This window comes from Stegodyphus dumicola, chromosome 11, assembly GCF_044657685.1.
Source record: "Stegodyphus dumicola isolate Sdum_Otavi_A_Nest chromosome 11, ASM4465768v1".
Lineage (NCBI taxonomy): Eukaryota > Metazoa > Arthropoda > Arachnida > Araneae > Eresidae > Stegodyphus > Stegodyphus dumicola.
Window position 1 is genome coordinate 11,032,926 of NC_140778.1, and position 12,209 is coordinate 11,045,134.

Here is a 12,209-nt window from a genome sequence, read left to right on the forward strand (position 1 = left end):
TTTTTCAGGTCTTGCTTCTTTTCCAGTTTCTCTTTCTTTTCCTGTTCTTCCTTTTTATTCAGTTCTTGTTTTTTTTTCCAGTTCTTGCATCTTTTCCGGTTCTCGCTTCTTTTCTAGTTCTTTCTCCTTTTCCAGTTTTTGCTCCTTTTCATGATCACAAGGAGGGTTTTCCAATCTAGAAAAGAATATTATATGTTTATTTCAGTAGTAAAAAAGTGAAAGTAATGCAACTTCGATCACGTTTACCATGTACAACACTTCCATATTTAGATACTATATAACACTTTTGGCTCAGTTTCATAGGGAAAAATCTCCCCGTAGATTTATTGCCTGACAGAATGTTTTTCTACAAAGGACGAATATGTTGTTTTCGTTATAAGGACCTAAAGCCAAGCAGAGAAGTTAGAGAATTTGGCGTGATTTGTAAGCAATAAGCGACCACCATGAATCTCACATTCTTCATCGGAAATTATCATGTTTCTTGCGTTCTTCCCAAACTCCGTACTGCATAAACTGCTGGATTAACAATGAAAAGTATGAAGCAAACTTTGAGTGTAAACATCCAGCTTTAGCTATTTCCTGGTCCACATATCAAACAGAAGTTAGACGAGTAAAATCCAATACATATTATCAACAATAATACAAGATCCTTCAGACTATCTATAGACCATTTCCATCAATAAAAAGAATAATAATGTCATCCGCTTTCTCAAAATATATCTTCAAAGAGAGAAGACCGCCACCGACCAACTAATTCAGTATCAATTAGATTATCTGGCAGATTTTATTATAACACAAGAATCTTATTGCATCACTCTCAAAGTAGGAAGAATTCCAAATAACTGGACAATTATTCAACGTCATGCTTCAACCGGTGTTTTATCTCCTCGTACAGCCATATTCATTCCAAACAATAAAAGGAATTCTTCAATAATGATTAATACTCGAGATATAATCACAAGTTCAATCAATACTAATGCATCTCAGCTTCTTATTACTAGTATCTATATATCTCCGTCAAATATCCAAATCAAACCTTATCCATACTAAATGAAATCTTACAACAATAATAATAGTCCGCATGTTATTAGTGGAGACTTTAACTCCCATAGTACTTAATGGGGATACTTACAAACCGATCACAGAGGAGAAATACTTGAAGAATTTTTAAATGCAAACAATCTCATTCTACATAATCATTTTACTGACCGACCTACCTTTGATAATACCTACAATAAAGATTGGACTGATCTTATTTCTAACACATCTTGATAATAAAATTAACAACAGATCAATACTAGATGAACACTGAATCTGATAACAAATATATCTCTTTTGATATACTATGCACCTTTATGTAACGACAAAGATTATTTTCGATGATTATCCGATGAGAATGATTCTTTACAATGATTATTCGATGACAATGATTATTTGCAACGAATATTAAAAGCTGATGACTATGATTACTTAAATAGAATATGCATGTCATTCGATGACAGCGATTATTTCCAAAGAATCTTCGATCACGTCACTATTGTATATCGCTATACCCGTGGGGTTGGGGCCGGTTGTGAATTGTACTAGGGCTCTGTAATTAAGCGTTTTAAATGACGTCAAAAAGTCACTGATCCAGATATTTTATTAGTAACTGCCGCGTATTGCTATCGAAACCGTTATTTAAATCTTCTGAATAAAATTTGGGTTAATTCCTTTTACATCAGAGAATAAAGCAATTTGTAACACGAATTTCAACAAAACTACATGCATCGAATAACAAGAATTATATAAACGGAAGTATCAGTACAACAAATCGCTCCTTCCAGCTCCGCTTTTGTCCGACACTTGTTTTTCAGCTATCGTATCCACCCATTTGAAGATACCATGTGAAGATTACTTTTTTTAATTGTGTAAATTAATTACATGTATGTTATGTATATATAGGGAGATATTTTTTGAATTAAGAAAGCACCAACTTCTTTTAACGAAAACAACCGAGACATTATCTCCAGTCCAATTTAATTTTTCATCTAAATCATTTTTTAATTACAAAAGTTAATATTAATTTTATTTGCAAAGGAGACTAGGTGTTACTGGAAACAAATGAAATACCATAAATGAAACATCATAAATTTATTGAAGTCAACAGCAGAAAACTGTTAAACAATTAATAGATCACTTCAAAGAAATGTAATTGCATTTAAACGTATTAAATTGTTTTCAGCAGATGTAATAATCAGGAACATAGGAAGATCCGAAGATATATTATGCGTTTAAATACTTCTTTTGTTTTCGCTAATTTTTTATACATTTCAGTTAACGTGTAAATCTGTGTTTTGAACGCATGGCCCGTTAAGTGAAGAAGTCTGTAGGAAGGCAATTTTTAATCCTGTGCGGAAATTGTCCAAATGATTGATCAGTCATCGACTCAGCATACGCAGCCGTCAGGTTGAGATCCCAAACATTGATTAATTGCGCTCGACAGGAAATTTGATCAGCATGGTCAACGGAAGCCACCGTTTAAAAAATTTTCTTTTTCTTAAATATATGCTTATTCACTTTTGTAATATGACTAGATACTTATAATAACAGTTCCTTCACTTTCAATAATATATTTCATAAACTGTTGAAGTGCAGACACACAATTCATATTGTAGAAAAACGTTTCTCTGGAATTTTTGATACAAATCCTGGTTATTTTTTCTAAAAAGGGAAAGTAAATAAGAGTGCCATTTATAAAGCTTAGATTTTGGTAGATTTGCAGGTTTTTCGCGCTCGCATTTTACGTGCTTCTTAAGAATCTCTGGAAATAAAATGGGAACTTTCCATGACTTGTTGCCAATCTAATTGGAGAAAGAATTTTTTTCTTCATAGGGATACTTGCGGGAGTTAACCGTCGAGCAATCTTCTTGTATCTGCCTCGTCCCATCCTGTTTGTTATTGTATTAAAACATGTTTGGAAATTATTTCCCTCATTGCAACGTTTGATTTGAGATGATAGATGTCAATCAGACCTTTTAATATGGCATCTTGAGCTGCTGGTGACAGCAACTTTATTTCCTATTATACCTGTATATTCTCATAATGGAATTTAGGCTAATAAGACGAATATTCATTTCCATATTTATTGTTTTTTAAAGATATTGAATAAGTAAAGATATTTTATAACATAGAGCGTTTAGAAATCTTTGACAATCTGTAAAAATGCTCGCAAACTGTAACTTACTTCTTTTGACAAAAAACGTATAAGTAATCATTTATTAAATTAATTAATTCAAACATATGAACATATATATTTAATGAAATAAAAATATTTCAGCGCAAATAATTATCGACGTGTATTTGAAGAAGAAGAAGGAGAAGCAGAAATATACTACAGCGAACAATTACTAGAAGAATTGGATCCCCAGTGTTTAAGATTGCAATACGTGTCGGAGACGTAAGTCTTTTCGGAAAAAATAATAAAACAAAACATAATGTTTCAGGTCCAGTTTAATTATACATTTAATAATTTTTTGACAAAAACGCTGGTCTGGAAAATAATACGTTTTCAGATTTATAATGCTTAAAGTTTTTTTCATTCCTTCATTACAAAAATAGATTATAAATGTTTAAGTTGGAAAATTACATTGTGAAGAATTCAAATTTATTGTAATACCTTTTGATTATAAGGAAACTTTATTGCATTAACTAATGAAATATCTAAACAGAAAGCTAATATACAAAATATACGTGTTTACACGGCCAGTTTGTAAAATTTGTGAATGAGAAGAAAATGTTAAATAGTTGATATAATTAGAGTAACTAAGACAAAAAAGACTTTATGTTTACAAATAATATGCATATATATATATATATGTAAAACAAATTAAGTAAACACTGAAATCCATCCCATACTCTATTCGGAACAAATCTAATATAAATTGTTCTCTTCACCTCTTTCTGTTAGACTATATATTTCTAGATTTACAGAGATTTATGATATTATTTAGCTCGAATTTGAGAATGTACTCATCAAACATAATAAAAATTTCGAGATTCTAACTTTTAATTACAATTATTGTTTTTAATATATAATATCAAATGATTTTGAATAAACAGCAAATTAAAAAATAAAAATTAGTTAATTAAAATATATGTTTATGTAGATATATATATCCCCATCACATGATTTTTACATAAAGATGATGACTTAGCTAAGTGGGAATATAAAATTTCCTGAATCAAATATTTCTCTTACTAAACCACAATATTGTCGAACTATGCACATTTTTTCTATCTCTGTCCCGCTGACACGGCGTCGTGCTACTTTATTCCTATTCCAACAATATGAAAAATATAAATATTCTAGAAATTGGTAAGTTTAGAATTTCAAATGAACTGGGGCCGCAAATGTGAATTTAAATAAATCTGAATATTTTGTCTTATTCATCTGCCAAATTTGCTCTGTATTATAGATCAATATGTGCGATCAGAATTCCTAACATTAATTCACACACACACACATATACCTATATATCTATATATATATATATACGTTTATCGTATATATGTTACGGTGAAACACCGAAATCTGGAGAATGTCGACTTTCACCGGTGAATGTCAACATTCACATAGTCGCTTGTTGTATGTCCGAAATATTTTCAAATACTCTTATTTCTGACTTACACCGGTAAATGTCGACATTCACCATCTACTAATAGTATATATATATATATATATATATATATATATATATATACATATAATCGTTTATTGCAATGCATTTTCGGAAACTGTTTCCTGGCGCCATAGTGATGAGAGACAACACAAGAAAAATAGGGTACGAACAGTGTAAAGATATTTGTTTGTTATTCTTAGCGCGGCGGAAACTAAGAAATAAGAACAAAAACATTGGATCGTTATCAAAAAAATTATTCGAAAGTTCCTTCGGGAAGTATCCTAAACATGGGTTTGGTAGGGGTAGTCCAGTGCATTGTTCAGCAAGATCACGAGCCCTCACTTGCATTATCACTTCCTCTAGGGTACGTCAAAACATTAGTGCACGAAACCCCCGTTAGAACTCCAACAGGAACTTGTGGCACATATCGTGGCAGCTGCTGGGAAACTCCTGGGGGTGCACGGTATTTCCCAGAACATCTTATGTTCGATGTGCGAGAGATGTGATACCTGCATCAGGGTGCAGGTCGTATTTTCGAAGACCTTCATTGAGGTCCATAAGTGTCTAATTTTGTTCCTATTTTTTAATTTCTCTTGTGCTAAGCATAACTGGTGTCCGTTCTTTCTTGTGTTTTGTGTTGTTTGTACCGACCAGGAAAGTGTTTTCGGTCATGTTTTGCCATTTCATTTTTCGTCGTCGTCGTCTCTCTCATATATATGCATAATTACTTATGACTCTCATATATATGCATAATTACTTGCTACTATATCATGAAATTTACAAACATAGTGTTTAAAATGCAACATATTCCCATCCGAAAATATTATATTTTCCTCTTGCCCTTCAAATAAGAAATGTGTGTCCTTCATTGTAAAATCTCCTGGAACTTTAATTCTTTTTTCGAGGACTATGGAGAAAATATTTCAGTATAGGCAGCTAGCTGTCAATATTCTAACATTACAATTTAAAAGCCATTAAAGTGTAGCCGAAACGCTCAGAAAGGCTTAATTCGCTTAGGATTTAGGAAATACATTTTGTAAGACTTCGCAAATTTACCTTCAATAAATTTAATGGAACAGGCAAAAGAAATTACAGGGAACAATAAATATAGGAGAAAACAGATATATCTTTTCGTAATTTGTTTTGCTTTGTTTGATTTCTTTCACTCTTCCTGTATAAATAATTAAAACTTTAAGAATGCAACTGAAGAATGAGAATAAAATTTTGAATTGAAAACGAATGGTGGCAAAAATCCTAGTGCTGCTCTGCTGTACCACGAAATAGACCAGCAATATATTCCGAATTTGGAATAACGAGAAAAAATTTGAAACCTTTGCAGCCAGCGATGCAAAGAGATTGATCTGAGAGGAAGATGACTTAAATGAGGAAACTCGGAGATAATTTAATGAGGTGTCAGGTTACCTCTACTGGGATAATAATAAGAAAAGGTTAAAATACAAAATACTTAAGTAAATTATACAAAAATTGAAGAAATATAATATATCTGGCATGCGTAAGAAATATTAATTGATTCAAAAATGTAAATGAATCCAAAGCTCTCAAACTTATACTCGTTCAAATACAGATTTTGCAGATTCAGAAAGTACGTTTCTTGTATATCTTCTAAAATGCTTTTTCCATCCTTTGTTTGTAGTTGTTTGATTTTTCATTTCAGTTTCATTTTTTCCTCCTATTTTGCAATTTTCGCCATTCTTTCGCTCTGTTTTTAAGCCACCTGTTTATTAATACTATTATTTATATTACAACTTATGTAAAAATTAAGTAAGGAAATGTAAGAAACTAAAACTTTGGAACTTATTAAGCTCTGCGTGAGATTCATGGTGGTCGCTTATTGCATACAAATCATGCCAAATGCTTTAACTCTTTCGCATCGAGGGACGACCAAATCTGTTTTCAATAAACATCGAAAACGCCCGTGTTTACGAATTTGTCTTGGAATAGTTTTCCTTTCCCCCTCCGGTTTCATCCATTGTGTGCAGTGTCACCTTAGGGCCGGTTTGCACCTGCGAACGTCAATAGCTTTCCGTTTTTCTCCTTTATTTGCTTCAAAAGAATGATTGACATGTCTTTTAACAACTCGCGAAACCAATGAGCCATACACACTAACGTAAAGGGGAAAGAACTAGGTAGAAAATAAACGAGGCGTTGCGGCGGTTTGCTTTTGTAGAAAACCATTTTGTAGAAAAACATTCTGTCAGGCAATGAATCTACGGTTAGATTTTTCCCTATGAAACTGAGCCAAAAGTGTTATATAGTATCTAAATATGGAAGTGTTGTACATGTTAAACGTGATCTTCGTTGCATTACTTTCACTCTTTTCTACTGAAATAAAGATATACTGATTATTTTGTAGATTGGAAAACCCTCCTTGTGATCATGAAAAGGAGCAAAAACTGGAAAACGAGAAAGAACTAGAAAAGAAGCGAGAACAGGAAAAGATGCAAGAGCTGAAAAAGAATCAAGAGCTGAATAAAAAGGAAGAACATGAAAAGAAGGAGAAACTGGAAAAGAAGCAAGAACTGAAAAACAAGAAAAAACTGGAATTGACACAAAAACGAGAAAAGAAGCAAGAACTGAAAAAGAAGCAAAAGCTGGAAAAGATACAAAAACGAGAAAAGAAGCAAGAACCGGGAAAGATACAAGAATTGGAAAACATACAAGAATTGGAAAATAAGCAAGAACTGAAAAAGAAGCAAGAGCAGGAAAAGAAGCAAAAACTTGAAAAGAAGCAAGAACTGAAAATGAAACAAGACCAGAAAAAGAAGCAAAAACTGGAAAAGAAGGAAGAACTGAAAAACAAACAAAAACTGGAAAAGCAACAGAAACTAGAAAAGAAGCAAGAACTGAAAAAGAAGCAAACTCTGGAATGGATTCAAAAACTAGAAAAGAAAGAAGAACTAAAAATTCAGAAACAACGGGAAGAGATACAAAAAAAAGTAAACAAAGAAGAACTGAAAAGGCAGAAGAAACTGGAAAAAATTCCAAAACTAAAAAACAAAGAAGAACTGAAAAAGAAGAAGAAACTGGAAAAAATGCAAAAAATAAAAGACAAAGAAGAACAGAAAAAGAAGAAGAAACTGGAAAAAATGCAACTACAGGAAACGAAGCAAGAGCCGGAAAAGATGCCAGAACTGGAAAATATAGACGAGTCACAAAAGACGCAGGAAAAGAATACAAATCTGAAAAAAAGCTGGATCCGGAAAAGAACTGTCAAACCCGAAATGGAAACCGGATGAACTGCGAAAAGAGCCAGAACTGGATAACGACTGTAGAACGATTGATTTAATGACCAAACGAAGCAAGATCCGGAAAAGAAAAATAGAACAAATAAATCATATACCACTGCAAATAATACCACTGCAAACATTAAATATCAACGTCAAAAAAGTAAATACCCTTCTTCAAGGGGGCCTTGCAATACACTGTCATAATCCAGAAGATATAGAAAAAAATCAGTTATAACCTCATTGCCAAAACAGTTGCAAAAGATATAGTTAACTTAAAATTTCCTGAAGCCAGAATACCAAAATGCACAATTCATAATATTCCAAAAAATTTCAACTCTGATGAACTGATTCAAATTATCGCCCAAGAAACATAATATTTCCGAGCTAAGACCTTTATTTAAACTGAATGATCAAAATAATACTCATAAATGGATCATAAAATGTTACGGTAAAACTTTCCAAAATTTTATGAGTAAAAAACAAATATATATTGGATGGCGCACCAATAAAATAACCGAGTTTATCGGTGTACGCAGATGGCAAATCTGCCAAGATTTCTCCCATATGACAAACAAACCAAAATGCTCATTCTTCATCGGAAATTATCATGTTTCTTGCGTTCTTCCCAAACTCCGTACTGCATAAACTGCTGGATTAATAATGAAAATTATGAAGCAAACTTTGAGTGTAAACATCCAGCTTTAGCTGTTTCGTGGTCCACATATCAAACAGAAGTTAGACGAATAAAATCCAATACATATTATCAACAATAATACAAGATCCTTCAGACTATCTCTAGACCATTTCCATAATAAAAAGAATAATAATGTCATCCGCTTTCTCAAAATAAATCTTCAAAGAGAGAAGACCGCCACCGACCAACTAAGTCAGTATCAAGTATATTATCTGGCAGATTTTATTATAACACAAGTATCTTATTGCATCACTCTCAAAGTAGGAAGAATTCCAAATAACTGGACAATTATTCAACGTCATGCTTCAACCGGTGTTTTATCTCCTCGTACAGCCATATTCATTCCAAACAATAAATGGAATTCTACAATAATGATTAATACTCGAGATATAATCATAATTTCAATCAATACTGATGCATCTCAGCTTCTTATTACTAGTATCTATATATCTCCGTCAAATATCCAAATCAAACCTTATCCATACTAAATGAAATCTTACAACAATAATAATAGTCCGCATGTTATTAGTGGAGACTTTAACTCCCATAGTACTTAATGGGGATACTTACAAACCGATCACAGAGGAGAAATACTTGAAGAATTTTTAAATGCAAACAATCTCATTCTACATAATCATTTTACTGACCGACCTACCTTTGATAATACCTACAATAAAGATTGGACTGATCTTCTTATTTCTACAACACATCTTGATAATAAAATTAACAACAGATCAATACTAGCTGAACACTGAATCTGATAACAAATATATCTCTTTTGATATACTATGCCGCTTTATGTAACGACAAAGATTATTTTCGATGGTTATCCGATGAGAATGATTCTTTACAATGATTATTCGATGACAATGTTTATTTGCAACGAATATTAAAAGCTGATGACTATGATTACTTAAATAGAATATGCATGTCATTCGATGACAGCGATTATTTCCAAAGAATCTTCGATCACGTCACTATTGTGTATCGCTATACCCGTGGGGTTGGGGCCGGTTGTGAATTGTACTAGGGCTCTGTAATTAAGCGTTTTAAATGACGTCAAAAAGTCACTGATCCAGATATTTTATTAGTAACTGCCGCGTATTGTGATCGAAACCGTTATTTAAATCTTCTGAATAAATTTGGGATAATTCCTTTTACATCAGAGAATAAAGCAATTTGTAACACGAATTTCAACAAAACTACATGCATCGAATAACAAGAATTATATAAACGGAAGTATCAGTACAACAAATCGCTCCTTGCAGCTCCGCTTTTGTCCGACACTTGTTTTTCAGCTATCGTATCCACCCATTTGAAGATACCATGTGAAGATTACTTTTTTTAATTGTGTAAATTAATTACATGTATGTTATGTATATATAGGGAGATACTTTTTGAATTAAGAAAGCACCAACTTCTTTTAACGAAAACAACCGAGACATTATCTCCAGTCCAATTTAATTTTTCATCTAAATCGTTTCTTAATTACAAAAGTTAATATTAATTTTATTTGCAAAGGAGACTAGGTGTTGCTGGAAACAAATGAAATACCAAACATCATAAATTTATTGAAGTCAACAGCAAAAAACTGTTAAACAATTAATAGATCACTTCAATGAAATGTAATTGCATTTAAACGTATTAAATTGTTTTCAGCAGATGTAATAATCAGGAACATAGGAAGATTCGATGAGATATTGTGCGTTTAAATACTTCTTTTGTTTTCGCTAATTTTTTATACATTTCAGTTAACGTGTAAATCTGTGTTTTGAACGCATGACTTGTTAAGTGAAGAAGTCTGTAGGAAGGCAATTTTTAATCCTGTGCGGAAATTGTCCAAATGATTGATCAGTCATCGACTCAGCATACGCAGCCGTCAGGTTGAGATCCCAAACATTGATTAATTGCGCTCGACTGGAAATTTGATCAGCATGGTCAACGGAAGCCACCGTTTAAAAAATTTTCTTTTTCTTAAATATATGCTTATTCACTTTTGTAATATGACTAGATACTTATAATAACAGTTCCTTCACTTTCAATAATATATTTCATAAATTGTTGAAGTGCAGACACACACTTCATATTGTAGAAAAACGTTTCTCTGGAATTTTTGATGCAAATCCTGGTTATTTTTTCTAAAAAGGGAAAGTAAATAAGAGTGCCATTTATAAATCTTAGATTTTGGTAGATTTGCAGGTTTTTCGCGCTCGCATTTTACGTGCTTCTTAAGAATCTCTGGAAATAAAATGGGAACTTTCCATGACTTGTTGCCAATCTAATTGGAGAAAGAATTTTTTTCTTCATAGGGATACTTGCGGGAGTTAACCGTCGAGCAATCTTCTTGTATCTGCCTCGTCCCATCCTGTTTGTTATTGTATTAAAACATGTTTGGAAATTATTTCCCTCATTGCAACGTTTGATTTGAGATGATAGATGTCAATCAGACCTTTTAATATGGCATCTTGAGCTGCTGGTGACAGCAACTTTATTTCCTATTATACCTGTATATTCTCATAATGGAATTTAGGCTAATAAGACGAATATTCATTTCCATATTTATTGTTTTTTAAAGATTTTGAATAAGTAAAGATATTTTATAACATAGAGAGTTTTGAAATCTTTGACAATCTGTAAAAATGCTCGCAAACTGTAACTTACTTCTTTTGACAAAAAACGTATAAGTAATCATTTATTAAATTAATTAATTCAAACATATGAACATATATATTTAATGAAATAAAAATATTTCAGCGCAAATAATTATCGACGTGTATTTGAAGAAGAAGAAGGAGAAGCAGAAATATACTACAGCGAACAATTACTAGAAGAATTGGATCCCCAGTGTTTAAGATTGCAATACGTGTCGGAGACGTAAGTCTTTTCGGAAAAAATAATAAAACAAAACATAATGTTTCAGGTCCAGTTTAATTATACATTTAATAATTTTTTGACAAAAACGCTGGTCTGGAAAATAATACGTTTTCAGATTTATAATGCTTAAAGTTTTTTTCATTCCTTCATTACAAAAATAGATTATAAATGTTTAAGTTGGAAAATTACATTGTGAAGAATTCAAATTTATTGTAATACCTTTTGATTATAAGGAAACTTTATTGCATTAACTAATGAAATATCTAAACAGAAAGCTAATATACAAAATACACGTGTTTACACGGCCAGTTTGTAAAATTTGTGAATGAGAAGAAAATGTTAAATAATTGATATAATTAGAGTAACTAAGACGAAAAAGACTTTATGTTTACAAATAATATGCATATATATATATATATGTAAAACAAATTAAGTAAACACTGAAATCCGTCCCATACTCTATTCGGAACAAATCTAATATAAATTGTTCTCTTCACCTCTTTCTGTTAGACTATATATTTCTAGATTTACAGAGATTTATGATATTATTTAGCTCGAATTTGAGAATGTACTCATCAAACATAATAAAAATTTCGAGATTCTAACTTTTCATTACAATTATTGTTTTTAATATATAATATCAAATGATTTTGAATTAATAGCAAATTAAAAAATAAAAATTAGTTAATTAAAATATATGTTTATGTAGATATATATATCCCCATCACATGA